The sequence below is a fragment of the Myxine glutinosa genome, chromosome 2, assembly GCF_964187855.1.
Source record: "Myxine glutinosa chromosome 2, kmMyxGlut1.1, whole genome shotgun sequence".
Lineage (NCBI taxonomy): Eukaryota > Metazoa > Chordata > Myxini > Myxiniformes > Myxinidae > Myxine > Myxine glutinosa.
In genome coordinates, this window is record NC_136262.1 from 60,205,227 (window position 1) to 60,232,015 (window position 26,789).

The window sequence follows — 26,789 nt, forward strand, 5'->3', positions numbered from 1 at the left end:
GGCTGGAGCAGAATCCGGATTGGGATGTTTCATACAGGTTATTGGCAGAGTGGTGATGTTTGAGTTGAGTGGCCACAGCACGTTCCAAAACTTTTGACAGAAAGGGTAGGTTGGAGATGGGTCTGAAGCTATTTAGGGTGTCAGGGTTTAGTCCAGGGTTTTTCCAAAATGGGGGTGAAGTTTCACGAGTTTTTGGGGAAATCGGTATGTGAAGCTGGATTAAGTTGGAACTGCTTGATGAGCCATGGAGATGGATTGGGTTTTGTTGTTGGTTGTCTGGGAGTTCGGTTGTTGCATTGCCAAAGGTTTCTGTGTGGTGGACACACTCGTTGGCTGTTGTCTTGTGTGACGTGGAGGGAGATGTATGTGGCTGTGTGTGGCTGCCTGGAGGGGAAGGCGGCTACAGTGGTTGATATTGGTTGTGGGTTGCCCGGGGTGCTTCGATTTGCATAAGGGGTGAAGATTGGGATATTACATTATTTTAAGTAAGTATTGGTATGAGTAATTACAGAAGTAATTATGAGTTATTATGAGTAATTAGTGGTATGAGTATTAGTTATGAGTTCCAGGTGTTGAGCTAGTTATGCTAGTTATCCAGCTAGTTATGAGTAAGTGATTATTTTAGTAAAATCACATGTTTCGCTGTGTTGTTGATCTGGGGACAAGCTAGTTTGATGGGTACCCTGGGGTCTTCGGCGTGTCTATGTGTTTGGCTGTCTGTCACACCGGACTCGTGAATGGGTTTTCATGAGACGAATTTCAGACATAACAGTGAGAATCTATTTTGAGCGAATCACAGTGGGTGAGGAAAACATTGTGTGTGACCAGACACCAGAACTGACCAGAATTGAAATTGGAAGTAGACCAGGTTATTTCTATTATTTGTTTATTCGTGAAAATAAATAAATAATAGGGGGAGGTTCATGGAGGTTAATGGTGGCTTGTTTGTATTAATCGAGGTTAATGGTGGTTTGTGTTTGTGTTAATGGAGGTTAAAGGTGGTTGGTTTGTGTTAATTCTAGTGGAAACTCTCACTGAAGTAATTTTCGTTTATTTTTATTTTTTGATTCGATTTGAGAGTTGAGATGATTGATTTTTTATTAATTTTATAATTTTATTTTTATTGATGTTGGAAACAGGTAATGGGATGCTGAGAGAAGGATGGAATTTAATTTGAATTGGACTGGATTAAATGGGATTGAATTTAAAAATTGAATATTGAATAAAATTGGATCCACTTGGAAAAAAGTGGATTAGGAAATTGGAGACCTGTAGACCAGGCGCTCCCAGGAGACTTGTGGATCAGGTGTTCCACCAGAGGAAAAAGACCAGGTGTTCGTGGAGCACTTCACCTGCAAGAACGCCTTGGAACCAAGGTGGAAGGGACCAGTCCAGGTGTTGCTGACTACACCAACGGCAGTCTTTTGCGAGGGCAAGACTTCGTGGATCCACGCCACGCACTGTAAGTTGGCCATACAAGCATCAGACACCACACCCCCAGAACACAGTAAGGATGGGCCTAATCATAGGTACAATACTATTGATAGCGACAGCAGCTAGGGGAAATTCCGATTCCAATAGATGCGAAAACGAAACCCGACACCTCACCGTAACATGGGGACAAAGAGTATCACCACCATGTTTCGAACAGAAAGCCCTGCACACAAATTGGGTGAACATAAATTGGCTAGCACTGTCGGCAGGGCCTGGACGCGTTGGCATGGTACTACAAAAGCAACGAGAGTTCCGGGAAGACGGGCAAGCTAGCATTAAGACCTTGGCCCAACCAGGATACAAATGGGGAACCCCTGATTTTAAGCTACAAACACGCACAAGCCTAGGGAAAGACATGACCATGCAGGTCCGGTGCAGCGTCTGGACCCCTGGCGCGGCCGGTGGCGAAAGGAACTACATACCATGCATCGAATACATACTCACGCCACAACCCCAGAATAAGGCCCCAAAGAAGGGTGAAAACACATATTGGAAAGTGGCCAGGGAGGTGGCAACAATTCAAAATAGGACACACTGCTGGTCGTGCATGCGCTTTCCCCAAGCAGGCACCACAGGAATACACATGATAGTGCTACCTCTGTCCCTCAATGACCTCTGCTCACAACCTATCGATTCCCCATGTTTAGTCACCACGCTGGAAAGAGAAGGGGTTGACAACGGCAAGAGTTGCAATCGACAATTTAATTATCGCCCGTCAATGATTGCCCATGTGGCCGAGAGGCCTGCCCCCGTCTGGGTCAAACCACAGAAAGGGAGGGTCTGCCTCCAGGGTTCCGGCCACTTGCGTATGGGAGAATCAGAATGCGCCTACACTCTCCCCGGGAAGCTGGGACAAGGGAGCTCGGGGATTACATTACGAATAGTACTGCAAGATAAACGCAACCACAACATAACGGCTATAACATTCTCTAGGGGGGTTAGTAGGATTAATGGGGTGGTAAAGGGACTCCAGTGCTTATCCACCCACCTGGTCCCACCCCATGGGACAATGTTTATATGCGGCGACAAGGCTTACCCCTATTTACCAAATAATTGGGGGGGCACATGTTATCTGGGTTCAGTCCTTCCTGACGTTGAGATACTGGATGAGCTAGACCCAAAGTCCTTGGACAGGCGTTATAAGAGGTCAGTCATGAACGAAGATGGAACCACTAAACTACACGGGAGCCTAGGGGAAAAGGTGTTTGGTTTCTTCTTCCCAGGAGCGGGCACAGTCATGGATAGTTTCCGGATAGATAAATTGGCTTTGGCCCTAGAAAAGGTGGCAAACGACACCGCTACGGCTCATGACATACTATTGGATCGATCGGATCGCGCGCGAAAATTCTTATACATTTAGCTGGCTCACTGACTGGTTCCAGGGATGGACGGGCACCATAGTGAAGTGGTTATTGACCGCACTGGCTGTGATAATCGGGGTAGTAATTTGGGGGGCACTAATGAAATCTCTAGTCCTCCTCTATATGAGAAAGTATTTTACAGGATGGAAAGTGAAGAAGCCGCCGACAACAACTATGGCTCTGACCACAGAGGCCGTCGACCTGAACGGGTCCTTCAACAAGGCAGTTGCGACCAGCGCTCCAGAAAATTGTATTGAATTTTGTGACGACTGTGATACTTGTGTGGATCCCATGTGGGAACTGGCTGCTGCCTGTAACGGTGTATGTGATGACTGTGATACTTGTGCTATAAACCCCTTGCGTGTACTGGCTAACGCTGCTTATGTATTACAAGCTGACAGCTGCACGCCCCCTTCCGACCCAACTATGGATCTGATTGCGACACTGGGTCTGGCGGTTGAGGGACCCGACGCGGATGTCCTAGACCCGCAAGCCGACCAGGCGCCCATGGGAGACTTTGACATAAAGGAAGTCCCTCTCTTTTCTTCAAATGTTTCGGATCTCTTTGATCCAAATGTTTCGGATCTCTTTGATCCACATGTTGCGGATCTCTTTGCTTCAAGTGATTCGGATTCGGATTTTTACGCTCTGTACCCTGACCAGGAAATTGAGACACAAGATACTGACGACATTTTGTATTCCCCAGAACAGCAACACGTGAGGGACCTCATGGGCATGACCGTTGATTAACTTCGAAGATCTGCAAGGACTGCGTCTGCAAAGGGTGGGGGGAGCCAGTTCCGCAGGGGAAGTGATGCACCCTCTGGCGGAGCAGAACCTCATCTGGACCAGACGTCTTCGTTGTGGATCCGAAACGTTAATGAACTTTCATGTTTTGAGCCCTCAGGCTCCGAGCACGCACCACACGACACGTTCGCCAAATGCACGGGCGAGGCGCTTTGGGCGCACGATATGCCCTTGGGAGATACCCGCATTACAATTATTTTTTCAATACCCGCATTACACAATTATTTTTCAATAAAGCCCGATGTGGCACGTTGTCTCTTAAGATACTTTGTCTCGACGAGACAAGAGGAAGGAATGTCAAGTAGTAGATTTGTTATTGCCTAAAGTTCAGTTATAGACGTTGGGTGCTAATGTGTTGTGATTTGTATGATGTCTAAAAGTGCTGTTTCATAAAGTGGATAAAGGGTTTTTGCTTCGTTTTGGTTTTGGATGAGGAGGGGCTTGGAGTGAGGTCATGCTGAACGGGTTGTATACGTGTGCTTTTTTCGAGGCTGGTCGTAAAACCACGCCCACATGCGCTTGTTTTAGCGTAATGCAAGTAGAATGACATGAACCTATCGTTAACTATATATATTTTGTTTTAATCTCAGCAAACGCATGACTCTGTATAAACATGCTTTGGATTACTCATGTACACAAACCCATAAAATATATGGGTTTGTTTGGCTAAGCATACACTCTTCTCTTTGTGAGTTACAGTTCTGTTTTCTCGGAGCCCAGAAAAACAATTGATAAGGACGGGCTGACTCCCCCGAATGATAACGGTGGGAGGAACCTCTCCCAGTGTTGTTTGTTCCCTCGGAGATTTCCTGATAAAACGTGTCCCTATATAAATGGACTGGGAATCAATGTGTTTTCAGGAAGGCTTGACTTGGCATGTTCTTGCTGTAGATTGCTGTAGACGTCGGTCTCCTCCGGATCCGTATAAGTTGGCTTTAATAAAAAACTGCGTCATTTTCCAGGCTATTTGTGGACTTCTTTGCAAACGAAGAGCTGATTCTTCACATATATATATATATATATATATATATATACTGGTATAAAGCCCGTCAAAAATGACGGGTTGGAACAGTTTTTGACGGTACAGCCGCGTGAGCATGCCAAAGTGAAGTCTGGGCCTAGTGTCAGATGTGCTTATATCATCTTTATTTATTAGACATCCTACAGACGTAAATGATCACTCGTTTTATTCTGCGCACATTGCACATCACGTGCAGCAAATTTCACCTCCCTGTGCCTTGTATTTATTGTGATTACAAAAATACCGCTTCTGTACACTATAGTTTGGATTGCAAGCCACCGTCTACAATTCCAATGTAAGAGGCATAAGTATTTTGGAGTGTTTGGGTCTTTGGGGTATTTTGGGTCTTTAAGGGTCTTCAGGGAATTTTGGGTCTTCGGGTCTTTTCGGTCTTCTGGGTCTTTTCAATCTTTCAGGAACCGTGATATCTTGGGTCTTTTCGGTATTTGGGTCATTTGGGCCTTCGGGGTCTTTTCGGTCTTCAGAGTCTTTTCAATCTTTTCGGTCTTCAGGGTCTTTAAGAGTCTTTGGGATATTTTGGGTCTTTTCAGTCTTCAGGGTATTTTGGGGTATTTTGGATCTTTAACAGACTTCAGGGTCTTTTGGATCTTTGGGGTATTTTGGGTCTTCAGAGTCCTTGAGGTCTTCTGAGTCATTGGGGTATTTTGGGTCTTCATGGCCTTTTGTGTATTTAACAGTCTACAGGGTATTTTGGGTCTTTGGGTCTTTTGGGTGTTTGGGGTCCATTGGGTCTTTGGGGTCTTCTGGGTCCCTGGGGTATTTTGGGTCCTCAGAGTCTTTTAGGTCTTTTAACCAATAGACACACAGTCATGTTCAAAGATTGCCCATTAACCTCCCCCCCCCCTCCCCCACCCCCACACTCAAATCCCTCCTAAAGCACCACTCAAAGCCTTTGAAACCTACCCTTAGGAAGGGGGACAGACACACACACAAACACACACGCGCACACACACACACACACACACACACACACACACACACACACACACACACACACACACACACACACACACACACACACACACACACACACACACAAACACACACACACACACACACACACACACACACACACATATTGTTTTATATGGTAGATATATATTTAACCAAATAAGCACACAAACTATGACATGACGCTGATGTCATGTGCATAAATTATACATAATAAATAAATACACAAAACATAAAATATACATGTACATAAATTATACAGCGTCGTGTCATAGGGTCAGTGTGCTTCTTTGGTTAAATTTTATATTTCTGACTGCAAACCTCCTAACTGGTGATGAGCAGGGCAGAGACGATGTGTTCGCGTGGCAGGAGCCACTTGTTGCTAACAGGTTGTGCAGCAATTGCTGGAGTGAGACTCAATTTGTGCCTTGCTTCCTCGTCAAGTTAGGGGGTTCAATCTGTGTATATATATATATTAGATGTACGCAAGGACGAAGCAGAGGGACGTGAACTTGAGAAAGGGCTTGGAAAGTTAAAATAATGTCGGAGGAGGAAGGGAAAGTCGGAGTAAGTGACAATATGGGAGGTAGGGAGGCAAGGAAATGGAATGTATGGGACGGAGAGTGGAAAGGGGAAAAGAAGTGAAGGAAGACAACATTTCCGCCATTTTGAGTTTGTAATACTGTATGTAGACAGCACCCTACCCAAGTTTAATTTAGCCAGAGTACTATCTATAGATTAAAGCTATCATAACAGCACATTCAAGTGTGATCCAGCAACACCCAACACAATGACTCAGTACTTTAATCCAGAATACTCAGACTCGTGTTTGGTGCTATGCGACATGGATTTGGACAAGGCCGGTCCGCTTTGAACCAAAGAGACAATCGACCAAATTGCCAAAATGGAAATGGAATTAAATACAAAAGCATGGGATGAAGTTTGGGTAGAGAAGGGGAGTTGTGGTACTTAAGAAGCTTCTGGAAGATAAGTTAAGAAGAAAAAGACACAACAACACACAATAGGCATTTTAAGGCCATTTTCCTTGCTAGAGCGGGGGTTAGCCTTCTAAGGAGAAAAAGAAAGGAGAAGAAGGTGTATTTCTTTGTTCATTCATTCATTCGTAGCACCTGGTTGCAGGTTGTATAATCTCTGGAAGTGTATCTGTGCTGCACTTATGCAATGCCCCCTGTGGATTAGGGCCGAAGGACCGTGAAATTTGGACAGGGTTAACAGCAATGAATGGCCTATTCTTCGTCAAAAGGATCGGGGCACCGGGCTTGACGTCCATATGATCCGTGGGATCTTTAACGTCCACGAACTGATGCCAGCAGACGGGGCAGCCTGCTTGACGTTCATCTTATTGATGGAGCACTTTGTAACGCAAAGTCTCGTCTGCGAAGCTTCAATCTGACGGCTTATAGTCGGGTCGGAAATTGAACCCAGACGAGACGGTTCAAAAGTTGAGGGCATTACCTCTGTGCTAACCTGCCGACGTGGCGGAATGTACGTGGCATAGGGAGGCAACGATTCCGTTAATGGGCACACATAACATCTAACTAACATCTAACTACAGTACTTGGGCTCCATATCTTGGAAGCTCAAAATTGGCAGCTGGACTCGAATCCATTCGATAAAAAAACAAAACAATAAATCAAATTCTCGGGTTACGGAGGAGCAAAACAACAGGTTGAGGCAAGGGTTCTGGCCAAAAAAAAGGGTAATGTATGGCAGGAGGTTAGCTGGGATAAATGATAACTATTGGAAAAGGGAGACGGCAAAAGATAACGACAAGAGATAACCGTGAGCTTTGTTCTGACCTTGAAACATGGAGGGAAGAACATGATTGGACAGATACAGGGAAACCATTCCACAAACAGAAAAAAAGGGAAAAGGAATGTAGGTGAGCAATAAGCTTGGACTTTAAAAGGTTGAAAAGAAAGGGGTTGCTGGAGCAACATATCCGCCATGGTAGAGCATGACATGGGCAGAGAGCTGAAAGAGCAGAGGGAGCAAGACGAGGGCCTATAGCTCAGAAAAGAAAGGTCATCCACAAAGGTAGTGACCTTACCAGGTGGCAAACTCACACAATATCTTCGTGGCTATGAGTAAGGGAGGACAAATAAGGACTGGGAGAGACGGTGTAGAGACTCTTACTTTGGAAGCAAATACTGTACCAAGTTAAAACATTCTGCTCGCTCACATGTGGAGCTATCTCTACTAATTGAGGGAGGGAATATACCAGAGACTTCACCTGACGCAGCCATTTCTGGAAAGAGAGAGAGAGACACATCATGGAGTTCAGATTTGACAATGATCCTGGGAATTGTGTTCCGATTTGAACCGGGGACCAACACTCATTTATTGTGTGCTTCATGAAGCAACTGTAACTTTCCCTAAATCTGGTTTGTCTTCCAAGTTGAGAAAGCGAGCTGCTTGGAGGAAACTGCCTCGTCACAAGCCTCTCCTGGACAAAGGTCGAGAATAGGGACGGCAAAGCGATGTGGCCAGGTGAATGAACCTGCGCATCAGAAAGAGCCGTGCAGGTTCATTTTCATGAAAACATTTTCAAGAAATTTGTTTTGGAAAAAATTAAGTGATTATAAGTCGGGCTTGATGCCTCGAGAAGGTTTTGGCAGGATGTAAGTCCTTCTGTGGGACATCCTTGTAGCATGATTGCAGCCCAGGGTTTATATCTATTGATCCGGTAGCACGAGTTGATGGAAGAAGAAGAATTCCTGACACCCAGCGACTTGACGTGGAGAGAAAACATAGTTGGAATGGGTGATCTTGAAGAGATCCATGATGGAAGAAAGCGAGGAGTACATGGATCATCATCTGTGGGGTGGATAGTACATCACACAAAGGAACAGGAAGTGATTACAGAGGGGCATGTGGAGTCAGAGGTATTCCAGATGGTTAGGAGGGATTAGCAGAGAGCATTGGCTATTATGGATGGAGTTTCTGACAAAGATGATGACATCGCCAGGGGAGGAGGTAAGCGAATCAGCACTGTATAACCAGGAAGAGATATATACAATGCATTCAGAAAGTATTCAGACCCCTTCACTTTTTTCACATTTTGTTATGTTGCAGCCTTATGCTGAAATCGTTTATATTCATTTTTCCTCATCAATCTCCACTCAATACCCCATAATCACAAAGAGAAAACAGGATTTTAGAAAGTTTTGCAAATTTATTAAAAAGAAAAAACTGTGAAATATCACATTGACATAAGTATTCATACCCTTTGCTATGACACTTGAAATTTAGCTCGATGGTCACCCGAGCGTCTACTTAAGCACCAATGCTCCGAGAGAAGAAACGAATTCATCTGAAGACGCAGGTCGCAGGACGAGAAGGGAGAAGAGTTCAAGCAACGTGTTATATCTTAGTTCGATTTTGTGTAACAAGTTTCCCTCCAAGCTCTGGCTTAAGTAGCCAGAGTGACCATCGGGTTCTTGGTCACCTCTCTTACCAAGGCCCTTCTCTCCCGATTGCTCAGTTTGGCCGGGCGGCCAGCTCTAGGAAGAGCCCTGGTTGTTCCAAACTTCTTCCATTTAAGAATTATGGAGGCCACTGTGCTCTTGGGAACCTTCAATGCAGCAGAATTTTTTTTGTAGGGTTCCCCAGATCTGTGCCTCGACACAATCCTGTCTCTGAGCTCTGCAGGCAGTTCCTTCGACCTCATGGCTTGGTTTTTGCTCTGATATGCATTGTCAGCTGTGAGACCTTATATAGACAGGTGTGTGCCTTTCCAAATCATGTCCAATCAATTGAATTTACCACAGGTGGACTCCAATCAAGGTGTAGAAACATCTCAAAGATGATCAAGAGAAATGGGAGGCACCTGAGCTAAATTTCAAGTGTCATAGCAAAGGGTATGAATACTTATGTCAATGTGATATTTCAGTTTTTTCTTTTTAATAAATTTGCAAAACTTTCTAAAATCCTGTTTTCTCTTTGTCATTATGGGGTATTGAGTGTAGATTGATGAGGGAAAAAATAATTAAAACGATTTCAGCATAAGGCGGCAACATAACAAAATGTGAAAAAAGTGAAGGGGTCTGAATACTTTCTGAATGCATTGTATATAGAAATGAGGAGTGTCCTGTAAAAAGAATGATCATTCTTTCAAGCAGACATCTGAAGAAGCAGCAGAAAGATGAAAGGAAAGACCTGTAATGTCAGACCAGAGGCCTCTGATGTTGGGTACCTATATTGTTATGAATAGGTCTCACCAGGTTTTGTTATTTTAGAAACTCTGAGTTGGACCTGGACACATCTTTTTCTTCTGTAATCGACGCATGGCTGCAGGTAGCTACATTTGCTGGTGGAGAGGGCGCAGCTGTGCCGCTGATGCAGCGACCCCTGTAGTCAGTCAGGATATAGCAGGAATTTGAAACTTGCTCATGATGCTGGCAATAGCTCGCCGATTCTTCTTGAAGGACAGTGGAAGGATGTAGGGAAGTACACTTCTCCAAGGACACTGTACCAATTTAACATCCATCCAAGGGACTGGCAGCACACAAATTGATGCCACAGCCTACATGATGGACTTGGGCACGGGATTGCAAGAGTCAGACTCACCAGGACGAGATGACATCACCCTTCTGTTATGTCCTTTAATGGTTCCCTTATAGTGGCGTGCCATAGACGAAATATTCACAACAATTGTGGTTGTGATAAAAGCACCACATTTGGCACAGATATAGACCAATACATTATGAACATATCTGGATATCGGAGGATCATATAATAGTTCTCTGACGGCCATGACAACCATCTTACAAAATGGCCGCCAGTGGTGGCAATGACTTCACAGACCAGCTGGGAGTGGACCAAGACCAGTGATGGTCTGTTTGAGCCGCACTGGACCCCACTACCTTTTATGAGGAGTGTCCTCGATGACACGCAGAAGGTATCGAACATTAATATTCATCGGGCTGTTGTAAAGGAATTGGATTGCAATGGAGTTTCAAATATCGAGGGAGTTTGACAGGAATATACTTCAACAACATAACGGCAGGAGCCTGTGGAAATTCCTCAGGCTATTTTGGGCTCAAAGGTCTTCAGGGTCTAAAGGGTCGTTGGGGGTCTTTTGGGTCCTCTATGTATTCGGTATTTTGAGTTGTCAGAGTCTTTTGGATCTTTAAGGGTCTTTTGGGTCCCCCAGGTCTTTTGGGTTTTCAGTGTCTTTTTGGTTTTTAAGACATTTGGGGTGTTTTGGTTGTTCGGGGTTTTCAAAGGTCTTTAGGGTACCCAAGGTCTTTTGGCTTTTCAGGGTCTTTAGAGTCTATTCGGTATTTAAGGGTCTTCAGGGTCCTCAGGGTATTTTAAATCCTCAGGATATTTTGGGTCCTCAGGGGTTGTTTTTTTTTTGTTTTTTTTTTGATTCTTAAGGATCTTCAGGGTATTTTGGGTCTTCGGGGTATTTTGGTCTTTCGTGGTCTTTCAGAGTCTTAAATGGTCTTCAAAGATTTAAGAAGCCTCAGCAGTCTAAAGAGTCGATATGTACATTCCAATAGTACGTAATTAATAGACAGGATGCAACCGACGTTTAAGCACCACGTGTGCAGCAACAATTAAAATAACTTGAGATTACATGAAGAACAATAATTTTAGATCTCATGCACTGTCTGGACCCAAGAGCTCTTAAATGAGGTATCATTCAGCATTGTGCGTGTTGTACATTGTACAATCAGACACAATGAGGAAATTTGCATATACAGTCACGTGAAAAAGTAAGTACACCCCATGTAAAGTTTTGACTTTTTCAACAAATTTCAACATACAGCTAGCTATTTGATCTTCATTTCAACAATATTGAAAGATAAAGGTGATATAATATAACAAATATCATGAAACATTTACATTTTGTAGTCCATTGTATAATTTAAATAAACATAAATGCAAATTTCGCATGTGGAAAAAGTAAGTACACCCTTGGCTATAATAGGTGGTATTGCCCCCTTTGGCAGAAAAAATCTCAAGTAGGCATTTCTTATAACTGTCAACCAGTCTCTGACATCGACTGGGAGAAATTTTTGCCCACTCCTCCATGCAGAATTCTTTCAGCTGTGCGATGGTTGAGGGGTTTCTTGCATGCACAGCTCGTTTCAAATCCCCCCACAACATCTCGATGGGATTTAGATCCGGGCTTTGACTTGGCCATTCCAGAACCCTCCATTTCTTTCTTTTCAGCCATTCCTTGGTGGATTTACTGGTATGTCAGGGTCATTGTCATGTTGCAAGGTCCACCTTCGGTTGAGCTTCACCTTTCCGAAAGATGGCCTCACATTATTCTCAAGCACCCTCTGGTACAATGAAGAATTCATCGTGGATTCTATGATGGTGAGCTGCCCAGGCCCTGATGCAGCAAAGCTGCCCCCAAACCATAATATTTCCACCACCATGCTTTACAGTTGGTATCATGTTCTTGTGGTCAAATGCTGTCTTTGGTTTCGCCAAACATGTCTTCTGGTACTGTGGCCAAATAGCTCTACCTTTGACTCATCTGTCCAGAGCACATTGTTCCAGAAGTGTTGGTCTTTGCCTAGGTGTTCATTGGCAAACTTTAGTCTTGCCCTGATGTTCTTTCTGGACAGCAAAGGTTTCCTCCTGGCACACCTCCCATGTAGATCAAATTTGTGCAGCCTCTTTCTCATGGTAGACTCGTGCACTTTGACATCAACAGTGGCAAGAGCTACCTGTAGGTCCCTTGATGACATTCTGGGGTTCTTAGAGACTTCTTTCAGCATCTTGCGGTCTGCTCTAGGGCTGAACTTGCTGGGGCGGCCTGGCCTGAACAAGTTTTCAGTTGTTTGGAATCTTCTCCACTTGTAGATGATCTTCCGGACAGTCGAATGATTGATTTCAAATTGTTTGGAGATCTTTTTTAATCCCTTTCCAGACTCGTAGGCATCTATAACCTTCTTTCTGAAGGCCTCAGATAGCTCTTTTGATCTATGCATGGTGACGCCACGCACTTCAACAACAAAGAGCAAACCAAACTAAATGTCTGAGGATTAAATAAGACAGGTTCCTCCAAGATCCTCTCTAACGATGTTCTAATCATTTGCACCTGAGCTGGTGCACCTGATTCTAATTTTAGGTATTTGAAGTAGTGATAAATGTAGGGGTGTACTTACTTTTTTCCACATGCGAAATTTACATTTATGTTTTTATTTAAATATTTATTTAAATTATACAATGGACTACAAAATGTTAATGTTTTAATGATATTTGTTATATTATATCACCTTTATCTATCAATATTGTTGAAATGAAGATCAAATAGCTGTATGTTAAAATATGTTGAAAAAGTCAAAACTTTACATGGGGTGTACTTACTTTTTCACGTGACTGTATATATATATACTATATATATATATATATATATATATATATATATATACTATATATATTATATATATATATATATATATATATATATATATATATATATATATATATATATATATATATATATATATATATATATATAAATATATCTTTATATATATATATATCTTTATTTATATATATATATATATATATATATATATATATATATATATATAATATATATATATAATATATATATATATATATATATATATATACATATATCTTTATATACAGTATATATATATATATATATATATATATATATATATATATATATATATATATATATATATATATATTATATATATATATATATATATATATATATACTGTATATAATATATTATATATATATATATATATATATATATATATATATATATTGTTGCAGATATGAGATTGGCATCCATCCATATCCGCTTGTAAATATTCCCCTATTTCCTCCATACTTCCCAACTATCCCCAATCCCCCATTCCCTAGTCCCATTTTCTGTAAACAACACTCTGTAGACCCGACCTTCCCCTATTTCCCCCATTAAATGTCGCATCCAGGTCCACCGCATCTCACGTAGACAACTATAGGACATCTTGCTAGTTATTCTTAGTCTATGTCAGTTAAGGACTCGTTTCCATTAATTGTGACTCTTCGTTGCACCAGAATGTGATTGTATGGCACCGTTAGGAAGTTTAGGACCTCACAATACCTCCCCGCAGCTCTTCCTCACGGTTCAGCAACAGCAACAACACGGCGGCGGTGCGGGGAGTGCGCGTCCTCACTCCGGCTTGGTTGGTGGGGGGTGTTGGGAGGGCACCAAGCCTTTCCAACGAGCCGCCATCGGACATGTGCTCGACGGGGTTACCAAGTAGGGGCTCGCTGTCAGCTCCTCGTCAGGGGCGGAGCCCGGTAACCCCCGCACCCAATAGAAGCGGTGGACCGATCCCATCTGGGGCGGAGCCAACGAGCCGAGGGCGTGTCACTCCCCGCTGAGCATGCGCAGGAAGAGGGAGGTGACGTCAGATGCGCCCTCAGCTTGGAGAGAGAAGGACGCCACCATCCGAGCGCTGCAATACCTCCCCGCATCTCTGGACCGGACCGTGTTTGATTCTACCCCTGAGCCAAGGTGCACCTTGTGCTATCGACTGCCTGTCCTTCCCTGCCATCAATCCCTGTGTAAGTCAGTCTTGTTCTGTTTGTCTGTGATCTGTCTGGGATAGATAAGATTGTGTCTAAGTGCCTATCTCTTCTGTGCTTTACCTCTTACCTTGTAATCTACCCCTTTTCTCCACCACCAATTATATCCTCCTCCGGAGGTCTTGAGAACTGTACCCCTTGTGTCGTTTCATTTATCCCAGCCGTTGTGTCCTTTCCTTCATTGATTTAGCAAAGCGCGATTTGGTCAATGTCGGGTGGAATCGGGTAAGTTGGGGGAAGAATCGGGTAAACTGTGCGAACACGGCGGCCATTCCGCTCGGCCCATCATAACATCTTAAGCCGTGTCCGTAACAATATATATATATATAAATATATAATATATATATATATATATATATATATATATATATATATATATATATTATATTATATATATATATATATATATATACATATATATACATATATATACAGACTTGGCATTTAATGTGGATTTTTTTTTTTCTTGACTTGGGTTTACTTTCTGAACTCAGTATATCAATCTGGTGAGTTTCTTTTACCCTTTGGTGATGTCTTTGTTGAAAGAACCATGTCACTGATTGTCTTTCGCAGCAAGAAGTCAACAACAGGATTATATCACAGGTGTCGTGAAACAGCGTGCTATTGCTCGGCAGTATGGCATCACTCAAGGTCAGGTGTCAAAGATCCTGAAACGAAATGCTCAGAGGGGTGTCCCTTCTCCAATACCGAGGCCAGGACGTCCACGCAGAACCACAAGGAGAGATGATTGCCAGCTGCACCGGTTAGTCTGCAATGGCCGTATCAATTCAGCTAATCGGCTGAGGGCTGAGTGGCAGAAACTGACAAATGTGCCTGTATCCAGAAGGCTAGTCAACCAACGACTAGTTCAAGCAGGCTATCGTGCCAGGCGTCCCTTGAGAAAGCCACGCCTGACCAGACAACACAGCCAGCGCCGATTGCAGTAGGCCAGAGAGCACCGTCATTGGCAGCCAGGACACTGGAATCACGTGACCTTCAGTGACGAGTCTAGATTTCTGGTCTATCGTCAATATGGCCGCATCCGAGTGCGCAGACAAGTGCATGAAGCCCACAACGAAGATTGTATAGTGCCAATAGTCCAAGCTGGAGGTGGTGGGGTGACCGTTTGGGCTGCTTTTCATGCAGGGGGCAAAACTGACCTGGTTATTCTGAATGGAAACCTGAACCAGTTCAAGTACAGGGTCATTCTGGAAGAAACATTGCTTCCATATGCTCGTGCAGCCTTTCGAGGAAAGTTTGTCTTCCAAGATGACAATGCACGGCCTCACCGTGCTCGCATGATCCAACACTTTCTTGCTGACCGTGGTGTAGAGCATATGGAGTGGCCTGCCATGTCCCCGGATATGAATCCGATAGAGAACGTATGGGCAGAATTAACGCATCAAATCGACCACTTGGTCCAGCAGCCGACCTCTGTGCGTGAATTGCAGCAGAGCTCTTTCACGAGCCTCGATTCAGTATACAAAAAAAAGAAGAAAAAAAAAAAGTATTGTCACTGCATGGCAAGCGATTCCTGTCCAAACCTTGGCAAATCTCGTGAACAGCATGCCTCGACGTGTACGTGCTCTCCTGAATGCTCGTGGGGGTTACACGAAGTCCTGAACTGTAATTTTACTGTCCGTAGTCCCAGTCATAATTTAGCTTTTGTTTTTGTTGAAATTTTTTTTGGCTAATGTGCATAATAAAGAGATACTTCTGGAAAACGTACAGAAGTTTAACACAGTACTGTCCGTGAATCGAGTTCGATATCAATTTACATCACTTTCAAGGATCAATTTATTTGCTTCGAAATGTCAAGTGTGGTTTTTGTTTCTTTTAAAGGTCACATTAACAAAATCTTGAATAATTTCAACATAATTCCAATGAACTTTTGGTTCTAAGTCATCTTGAAAAGTAAGTTCACCCCCACAAAAAAAATATTCCATATTAAATGCTGTCTGTATATATATATATATATATATATATATATATATATATATATATATTGTTGCGGATATGGGACTTGGCCTCAATATCCGCTTGTAAATACTCCCCTATTTCCCCAATACTCCCCAACTATCCCCAATCCCCCATTCCCTAGTCCCATTGCCTGTAAATAACACTCTGTAGAACCGACCTTCCCTTTTTCCCCCATTAAATGTCGTGCCCAGGTTCACCGCATCTCACGTAGACAACTATAGGACATCTTGCTAGTTATTCTTAGTCTATGTCAGTTAAGGACTCGTTTCCATTAATTCTGACTCTTCGTTGCACCAGAATGTGATTGTATGGCACCAGTAGTGAGTTTAGGACCTACCCACACCTCCTCCCATCTTCCCCATGAAACAACAACTACAACAACAACTACAACAACAACTACAACAACAGAGGGGCGCGGCGCGGCGTGCGGGGAGTGTGCGTCCTCACACCGGCGTGGTTAGCCGCCATTGCCCATGCGCTCCACGGGGTTACCACGAAGGGGCTGGCTGTCAGCTCCTCGTCAGGGGCGGAGCCAGTAACCCCCCCGCACCCAATAAGAAGGGCGGACCGATTCCATCTGGGGCGGAGCTAACTAGCCGAGGGCGTGTCACTCCCCGCCGGATATACGCAGCGACTTACCGGACATGACGTCAGATGCGCCCCGAGCTTGAAGAGGAAAGAACCAGTCGCGACCTCCGAGCGCTGTGACCTCCCTGCATCTACTGGACCGTACTGTACCCTGTCCTTGAGCCAAGAGTGCGCCTTGAGCCATCGACTACCCGCCTTCCTTGCCATCAATCCCCGTGTGAGTCAGTTTTTGTCCTGTTTATCTGTCGTCTGTCGGGGCTATTATAAGACCGTGTTTAAGTGCCTGTCTTCCTATGCTGTCCCTCTTGTCGTTGTAATCTGACCTTCCGCCCTAATATAACCTCCTCCGGAGGTCTTGAGAACTGAACCCTTGGTGTCGTGTCATTTGAATCCCAGCCGTTGTGTCCTTTTCCTTCATTGACCTAGCATAGCGCGACTTAATCAACGTTCGAGCATAATCGGGTAAACGTGCAGGCGCGGTCATACCAAACCGCTCGGTGAACCAACATCCACAACCGCGTCTGTAACAATTGGTGTCGAGGAGTGGAATTCGGACCTGGGACTAAATTTATTAGGCCCAAATTTTGGAACACCAATTGTACCACTAGGGTAACAATTGGTGTTGGGGAGGTAGAATTCGATCCGGAGCGCGTTTCCCGCGCTCGAAATTATAACGGCGAAATTTGAATTTGTTTTACGAAAATAAAAACCCGAATTTTGAAAGTCGCGCTATGGCGGATCAAGACAGCTGGGGTCCGGTCGGGGAGAGTGAGGCAGGGTCGGTCCAGGACCAAATTGAGGGACGCGAGGAGAGCGAAGCAGTGAGGGCGGCAGGGTCGCAAAATAGCGTTGTCGCGCACGAGGTGGCCACGGCGTCCACGCCCGCGACCGTCGCAGCGCCCCTGGTGGATTCGAACCTTTTCCTCCTGCAAATGAGGGCCCTTATGGAACGAATGGGAGACCAAATTGTGGGAATGAGGGCTCAGGGTGAGCGAATGGAGGGCCAAATGGGGGTAATGGGGAACCGGATGGATGCTCAGAGTGAGCAATTGGGGGTAATGGGGAACCGGATGGATGCTCAGGGTGAGCGATTGGAGGGCCAAATGGGGGTAATGAGGGACGAAGCGAGGGGTACCGGAGAGGGGTTAGACAATAATTTTAAGGGATTAGACGAGAAATTTGGGAAATTAGACAATAGATTAGGGGAAATACAGGAGGGGTTAATGGGGGTAGAAAACAGAATGGCCGCTCAAGAGAATCAAATGGAAGGGATGCAAAAGGGGTTAGAGGGGTTAGAAAACAGGATGGAAGGCAAATTGAGGGACATGAGGGACCAAGCGGAAAGGGAAGTTAACCAAATGGGGCAGCAGATAGAGGGGGTTAGAATGGGGGTAGAAACTAAACTGGATGCTCACCGGGAGGAAATGGAGCAGATGAGGGTGGCATCTGGGCAGGAGATGCAAGTGATGGGAGAGGAGATCAGAGGAGGTGTGAGTGAGGAGGTCGGAGGAGTGCGCGAGGAGGTGAGGCACTGTAAGGAGCACATGGAGAAGGAGGTGAGAAAGGGGACTGTAAAGTTACAAGGGGGCATAGAGGACCTGACGCTGGGAGTAGAACAGCTGACGGAGGGACAAAAAGGACTAACGGAGCAGGTTCAAAGGAACACTGCGGTATTAGGAGGTTTAAAAGCGACACAAAATGACCTAAAAAAATGACTTGGTAGCGACGAAGAGGGAATGTCAGATGGTACGTGAGGGACTGACAACGAGGTTGGACGAGGTGATAGAGGTAATGGAGACGAAGGACCGGCAGGTGAGGACGCACATGGAAACGGTCAAGGTAGCCTTGGAGGACGAGCTTGAGGAGACGTACCGGGGAATAAAAGAGGTGAAACAGAAATTAGAAGAAGTGGAAGAAGGGGTGAGCGAAATTAAGAAGCGACGGAGAGAGGATAAGAAAGAGATAAAAGAGGAGATAAAAGAATTGGTCCGAAGTCTGTGTTTGGATCGTGATGATGTGCTCATTAACCGGATGAGGGATTCGCAGGTGATGGAGGAGAAGCGAAGAGGAAGAGGACCTGGTGTAAGTGGTGACCAATATGGTCGTGCGTATGATGCGCCAGGGGATTTAATAAGCTTGGGGGTCGAGATAGACCCGGGTGTTCGTGAGAGGCCGTTGGTGAGGTGTGCGACAGGTCTGGTGTGCGAAAAAGGAGGTGTGCAAGAAAGTCCGACTCTGGGGTGTGTGAGGAAAAAGTGCGTGCCAAGGAGTGAGGGTGCTGGCGAGAGTGAGTCGGTCGTAGCGCGTGTGCGAGGGAGCACATGGAAGCGCGGTGTGGTGAGTGTTACAGAGGGTGTGACGGGAGAGTGTGCGCAAGAGTGTGCGCGAGAAAGGTGTGTGACGGACAGGTGCATGGGGAAAGAGTGCGCTGTCAAAGGCAAGGAAGAATGCACACCTGTGGTGAGTGTTACAGAGGGTGTAACGGGAGAGTGTGCGCGAGAAAGGTGTGTGACGGACAGGTGCATGGGGAAAGAGTGCGCTGTCAGGAGTAAGGGTGAGTGCGTTGTCAAGAGTAGTGGTGAGAGGAGTGAGAGTGACGAGGAGCGTGAGTGGGAATGCACGCTGGAGTTGGTGGTGAGGCACGTGGTTGGGTGTGCGAATGAGAGCACACCTGTGATTGTCACAGAGGAGGTGACAGAGGAGGGGGCGCGAAGAGGTGTGTTGGTGAGGTGTGCGACCAACGAATGTGTGCCAAAGTGTTCGGTGGTCAGGTGTGTGACCAAGGCTGTGAGTGGAATGGGTGTACCTGGGTGTGTAAGGAACGGTACAAGGAGCATGGAAACGGCTGGATGTGTGAGCAAGGAACGGGCTGCGGGGTGTAAGCGTCCAGGTGAAGCATCGACGTTACACGGGTTAGAGGTTAGGTCGACTTTTAGCCGAATCGGGCCCTCGGTGCGTGCTGGGCCTCGCTTTGAACGGCCGCGTCCGTGCTCCACTAGGCGGAGCGGGCGGCTGGATAGGAAGGGTCGTCATGGCGACCACTTTTTGTTGAGGCATTCCGGCAGGTCGAGATCGGGACATTGGATGGCTCCACGCCGAGATGGTGCGTGGGATCTCGGCCCGGGTAAGCCCCCGTCCCTGCACCGAGTGCCGGACGCATCCAGCCGCTGGCACAGAACAACCCGCATTCATGGCTTGGCTTTACGAAGCCGGGCTTTGGATAGGAGTTGGCGCACCGAGAGGCATTAGTGAGTAGACTGGGTGATGAGGTTAGTGTTTTGGCCCCAAAATTAGAGAAAAACAAAATTTGATGATTGGCAAGGGATTGGCAGTAGTGATTGGCAGATGATGGGCAGTGATTGGCCAAATTTTTAATTTGTTGAAATTTGATGTGCAAAATTGGTAGTGAGCGATGGGCCCGGTGGGTAAGGCTGGCATCCCTGCCGCCCTTCCCAGGTGGGGGGCAAAGGAGCAATAGCTTATGGGGTGTATGGCAGTGAAAACTAGCCCGGGTGGGTTAGGTTATATTGTAGGGATCTAGAAAGATGACATTAGGTGACGTTAAGGTTAGGTAGTGACTGATACCTGTAGTGGGGACGCAGGTAGATTAGTATGGATGATAATGACGTGGGAGCGCAATAGTTTAAAGGGACGACTGGGAAGCGCAAGTTTCAGAGGGGAGTAGTTAGCTGAGATGATGCCGTGTGTGTGAGAATTGAACAGGTGTGATTGCACAGGTGTGCAACTGGACAGGTGTGTGGAGCAGTGTGTGAGTAATGAGTGTTGTGGATCAGCGCGAATGCGCTTGGGGAGAGAAGGGTGCAGGTGGCACCAGGTGTGAGAGCACAGGTGTGCAAGTACAGGTGTGTGGAGAGAGTTGGAGTAAGTGGTACGGAGTGGTGTGCATGGTGCGAAGGTGTGGATGGGGGAAGAGTGGACCCCTTTCACGAATACCCGGGGCGGGTAGTGTAAGTGTTAGGTAGAGGGTATAGGTAAATTGTGGTTGGATATTGGCATTTGTGGTGCGGTTGCAGAATGGTATTGTGGATGGGTGCATTAGTGTTGTGGAAATGGCTGGGCGTGTAGCCTGTTAGTGTGTGTAGTTGGTTGGGCACTCCACCACTGTGAGGATGTCGGCCAGGTGAGGCCGCAGGTGGGCTCTGGGAGCCGGTAGTTGTGAGTGGGTGCCTGAGGATCCCGGGTGTGGATCGGGTAGCCCAGTGCCAGAGAGGGCACCGAGTGGGGAGAGCGCCAGAGGGCCTTCCCCAGGTAGTTAGGTTAGGGTAAGGAGCAGGTAAGCTCGGAGGCAACTGCAGTGGTGGAGGTGTGCAGGTGGGTAGACCCGCTGGGAGAGGTACACGCCACAGCCCAGAAATTGTGCGAAGGCACCGGGAGATGAATCGGGGGAGTGAGACCCCAAATTGAAAAGCACCACAGTTTGGCCAATGGGAATTGGTTTTTAGAACCCATAGTGTAAGAGGGCCAATGGTTTGGCCGGAGAAAGACCCCGGGTAGTGTAAAGTTGTTAAAGTCATTTAGGAAATAGTTAGGATTGATGAACCTGGCGCACCATACGCAGCCACTTGCCTGTGGTGATGATGATGACTCCACACCTGTGTTTTCTTTGTTTGTGTTGCAGGAAGTAAGAATTGCTGTGTGGATTGGTGAGACGCATCACGACGTGGATGAGACATTGGGGTGATTCCATCTCTCCCTCCCTAGGAGGGACTGATGATGAATTGGTAATGGCAAATTTTGATGTTCAGTTGGAGATGGCAAATTTTGATGAGAGTTGAAAATGGCAAATTTGATTGGTTAGGAGGGAGAGAAGACGAATTTGGTATATGGGAGGAACGGGGAAGACAGTAGGGATGTTTGTTGATTTGTAAAGTAGATGTTTATGGGTAGTGTTGTGTTTTGTGGATACAGTAAGGGGTAAGGGAGGGGCCATGTAGGTTACCTGGTGGGGGGGGGGGGCGTACGGTAGGAACGTACCTGTCTCACCTGGTTCCCATGTGCCCCCAGTGTGCATCATCTTACATTGCGTGCACTTTTGCGCCCTTACCACCTTACTCACTTGTCTTCTTCTTTTGTCTCCCACCTCCGAGGATCTGGCTTTGGGGTAGAGAGAGAGAGGAGAGAGAGGTGCTGGCTACGCAGTTGTGGGCCTGCACTTTCGCTGCTTGCTGCCTGGATCGATACACCATATGGACCGCAATGTTGGTGGCCACCCACAATGGACCGCAGTTCTTTTGCGGCCAAGCACCACCCATGGATGGACCTATGGGTCAACGTGGCACCTATGCCATACAAGGTGAACCACTAACAGTTGGCCCCCTGACGGCCACAATAGAGAAATGGACGCGGTTGGCGCCTTTCTTTATTTTTGAAAGAAGTAAGAAGGCCAAGTGCACCACATGAAGGCAAGACCAGCGGCAGAACATCGGCCGGCTGCGACACCACCGGTGATTTAGAAACACTTTATTGGTGCACCGGATGGTGCTGACTGTGTTATGGGGTGGTGCTTTTGATGCTTGGAAGGGGTGCTCTGCACATTATTAAAGGCCATAAGGCCACAGAGCACTCGTGGGTTGGTGTATCGATGCTGGCATGCGTGCTCTCTCTATGCATAACATCTGCATGTGTTCCTCCAAAAACAGGTCCTGGATCGTAGTGTAAATATCAGCGTAGTCTTGTAAATAATGCTCCCTACCGGCTGTATGTTTAGTTTGCGAATTCTTTCCGCAATTCGGTTATCCTGTGGGTGTGTTTCTGTGAGGAGAAGGGTGCAACGTCGCAGGGGGACATATTTACTCATTTGTGAACATCTGTAAAACTGTCGCACTCAGGGTAGAGTTAATAGTAGAGGGAACTACATCTGAGTGCCACACTAAAATAGGTAAAAATTTATCGGGTCGGGACGCCCCGAGGGTAGAGAAGGGTGCAATGTTGCGGATATGGGACTTGGCCTCAATATCCGCTTGTAAATACTCCCCTATTTCCCCAATACTCCCCAACTATCCCCAATCCCCCATTCCCTAGTCCCATTGCCTGTAAATAACACTCTGTAGAACCGACCTTCCCCTTTTTCCCCCATTAAATGTCGTGCCCAGGTTCACCGCATCTCACGTAGACAACTATAGGACATCTTGCTAGTTATTCTTAGTCTATGTCAGTTAAGGACTCGTTTCCATTAATTCTGACTCTTCGTTGCACCAGAATGTGATTGTATGGCACCAGTAGTGAGTTTAGGACCTCCCCACACCTCCTCCCATCTTCCCCATGAAACAACAACTACAACAACAACTACAACAACAACTACAACAACAACTACAACAACAGAGGGGCGCGGCGCGGCGTGTGGGGAGTGTGCGTCCTCACACCGGCGTGGTTAGCCGCCATTGCCCATGCGCTCCACGGGGTTACCACGAAGGGGCTGGCTGTCAGCTCCTCGTCAGGGGCGGAGCCAGTAACCCCCCCGCACCCAATAAGAAGGGCGGACCGATTCCATCTGGGGCGGAGCTAACTAGCCGAGGGCGTGTCACTCCCCGCCGGATATACGCAGCGACTTACCGGACGTGACGTCAGATGCGCCCCGAGCTTGAAGAGGAAAGAACCAGTCGCGACCTCCGAGCGCTGTGACCTCCCTGCATCTACTGGACCGTACTGTACCCTGTCCTTGAGCCAAGAGTGCGCCTTGAGCCATCGACTACCCGCTTTCCTTGCCATCAATCCCCGTGTGAGTCAGTTTTTGTCCTGTTTATCTGTCGTCTGTCGGGGCTATTATAAGACCGTGTTTAAGTGCCTGTCTTCCTATGCTGTCCCTCTTGTCGTTGTAATCTGACCTTCCGCCCTAATATAACCGCCTCCGGAGGTCTTGAGAACTGAACCCTTGGTGTCGTGTCATTTGAATCCCAGCCGTTGTGTCCTTTTCCTTCATTGACCTAGCATAGCGCGACTTAGTCAACGTTCGAGCATAATCGGGTAAACGTGCAGGCGCGGTCATACCAAACCGCTCGGTGAACCAACATCCACAACCGCGTCTGTAACAATATATATATATATATATATATATATATATATATATATATATATATATATATATATATATATATATATATATACTCTTAGCTCTTTCACGAGCCTCGATCTTGTATACAAAAAAAATAAAAAAATAAAAAAAATACGTATATATATATATGTGTCACGCTACCAGATTCTTGTACCAGATGCTCAAATTATGGATTTCGAGTTATACCTGCAGCATTAAAGTACCAACCCTGTACCTTCATAAAATAGCAGGGTTGGTCAAATTGGGCAATTACAAATTCATTAAAACAAAAATTTAAATATTCATGTGTTCCCCAAAATGTCAAGTTTTTCAACTTTTCATGCCAGGAAATCTAGAAAATTTCGCAAAAAATACCAACCAGTAATTTACAATCAGAATCAATTTCTAGGGTTTAAAGGTTTTTTTCAAGCATGATGTTGGACAAGTAAAGTAAATAAAAGTACCATAAGAGGTATTGGCCGAGTGCCAATTATTTTTTTAGCACCTTGCCAATATTCTGTATTTTTCACTTTTTCCGAGCAAATAAGTTGTGACCAGCACTGATTTTAATTGGAATTTATGGGAAACAAACACGCACATGTTTCTTCTAATACTGCTGTATTTATTATGTACAGCAAAATCTGCATTGAATCTTCAAGCATAATCTGCATTGCAACTGTACACAAATACTGTAAATCATCACCCGCCATCTGTATGCTAGCCCAAGCTGTCATGCCAAAATATCAAGGCAAAATGACGAGTAGGCCTACATGTATAGAATTTTCACACACATGTTTGGTGAAGCCCCATTTACAAGACGTATGTACACTAGGCTTGACTTATCCATGATGGACAAGAAATGCATGTGGCATCATACTACTTACACTTGAAAACCCCACGGGATATTAAGTTGGCAGCCAGAAGTGTGAGTCAAAGGTCGTCATTGTCTTGTGAGCCTAATTCACAAAGTACATACAAGTACAGCATTGCTCAGTAAACGATATTCTTTGTCCAGTATATGAATAAAATATCATGCACACTGGATGCACAGCACTGAGCAGCATGTACAGGTCTTATCAATTGCACAAACTATGATGACTGTCTCAATCATTATCAGTCACATATCAGTATTATTCATTATCAGTATCATTAATCATTATCTAAACAAACACGTGTAGCGACTAGCGCGCCACCAGGCGACTTGCCGCGGAATCGCGGAAAATGACCGTCGAGTCCGAAGCAAAATTCAGGCTTCAACGGTCATAACAGTTAATGCCACTGTCATAGAACGAAAGATCGTATATTTTTCCGTCGATGGGTGAAATATAAGACGAAACTGTTTCCAATAAAGGTATATTTACGGAAGTTTATTGCTGATAAACGATCAATCCGGAAGCGAAAACGGTGAAACACGTGGCGCCGCCTTTCAACGGCGTTTATACGCAGTAGATGTTTAGCGCATCTGGTACAAGAATCTGGTAGCATGACACACACACACACACACACACACACACACATATATATACGTATATATATATATATATATATATATATATATATATATATATATATATATATATATATACACACACATGTGCCCTTCTGCACTTTAGTGTTATTAGCTCCGCTACCGAATGTGGATGGAGGTTGTTTTGTTTTTTGTTTTTTGTATACAAGATCGAGGATCTTGTAAGAGCTAACATTGATCACAAAAGGACAAATTGACGCATAAAACATAAAACATGATAAAGGGAGCTGGAGACCAAGATGGAGAGCAGGGACATCGGGAGATCTGTGGGAGGGAGAGGGCTTGGGGGGAGGAGGCATAGGAAGGGGGGAGGGGTATAAAACACATGGATACTGATAGGACTTCCAGGAAAGAAGTTGGTATTTCAAAAAAGTGGATCTGGGGTGAATTAACGGGGGTAGTTTGGTTATGTTTTCACTCCTGTCTCTTTATGATGAAAATTGAAATTTTTCGTCATATGACTACGATAACTCGGGAACGTTTTCAGCTATCTTCGTCCAACCTTACCAGAGGATTCGAAAGACAAAAGTTAGATGCTGTCAATGTTTTTTTGACTATATAGGTCAAAGGTGAAGGTTCTCTCGTTTGTCCGGGCGATATCTCAGCCATCTTTTGAGCTGGGAAGCTGAAATTTGGCACAATAGTGCGTACATGCCTTGTCAAAAAGGATATATTAAAAAAATTTTTTACTAAGCGGTTAATTGATTAATTACTTAAATATTATAGATTTATTAAATACGTATTTATTTTCTTTCTCGTCTGGGCAATATCAGACACCTTTTGAGCAAGGAAACTGCTATTTGGAAACAACAGTGACCAAGTGATTTAGCTGTAAGGGGTATTTTTGATTTATTTTTTAAAGACAAAAATGGTCGAGGTTTTGACCACCTTTCTCTTAGCTTATTTAGAGGCATGTGCACTCACCTTTGAGCAGTCTAGCTTGGGTTTGAATCTTGATCCAGCTATTAGCTGTGAACCTGATGTTTCGCATGCAGGGCGAGGCATTGATGTCTGGGCCGTCTAACGGATGGACGTTAAGCTGGAGGACCCACGTCTGCCAGCACTTGTCGTTTGGGGACGTTGAAGATCCCTCGATGTCTTTTGTTAAGAGTCAGTGAGTTAACGACAGAACCTTGAACAAATAGCAAATCCTTGTCTCACTGACTGCTGGGAGGGCAATGGCAAACACCCAGCAAGACCTTTGCCAAAAGACTGCTTTGGCATCACCGACGCTGTCAAGAGGATGACATATTGATGAGGAGACCTCTTCCACTGCACCTATCTCTTCCTAACCATCTATACGTTCACTTCACACTACTGTACACTCCATTCACCTCCTTACTCCCAAACTCTCCACTCCTGTTCAAAATTTTGATTTTCCCCAT

The 26,789-nt window shown here is 45.3% G+C and overlaps 1 protein-coding gene across 2 annotated transcripts in view; it reads right to left on the reverse strand.

The window, feature by feature from the left end:
- The window catches only part of LOC137421761 (DNA (cytosine-5)-methyltransferase 3A), a 240,098-nt gene extending 213,660 nt beyond the window's left edge, over positions 1–26,438 (reverse strand). For both annotated transcript variants that reach the window (XM_068108127.2, XM_068108125.2), the window contains exon 1: positions 26,329–26,438. The gene's annotated coding sequence lies outside the window, so the exon portion shown is untranslated. The remainder of the gene's footprint in view (positions 1–26,328) is intronic.
- Positions 26,439–26,789: the final 351 nt, after the last annotated feature.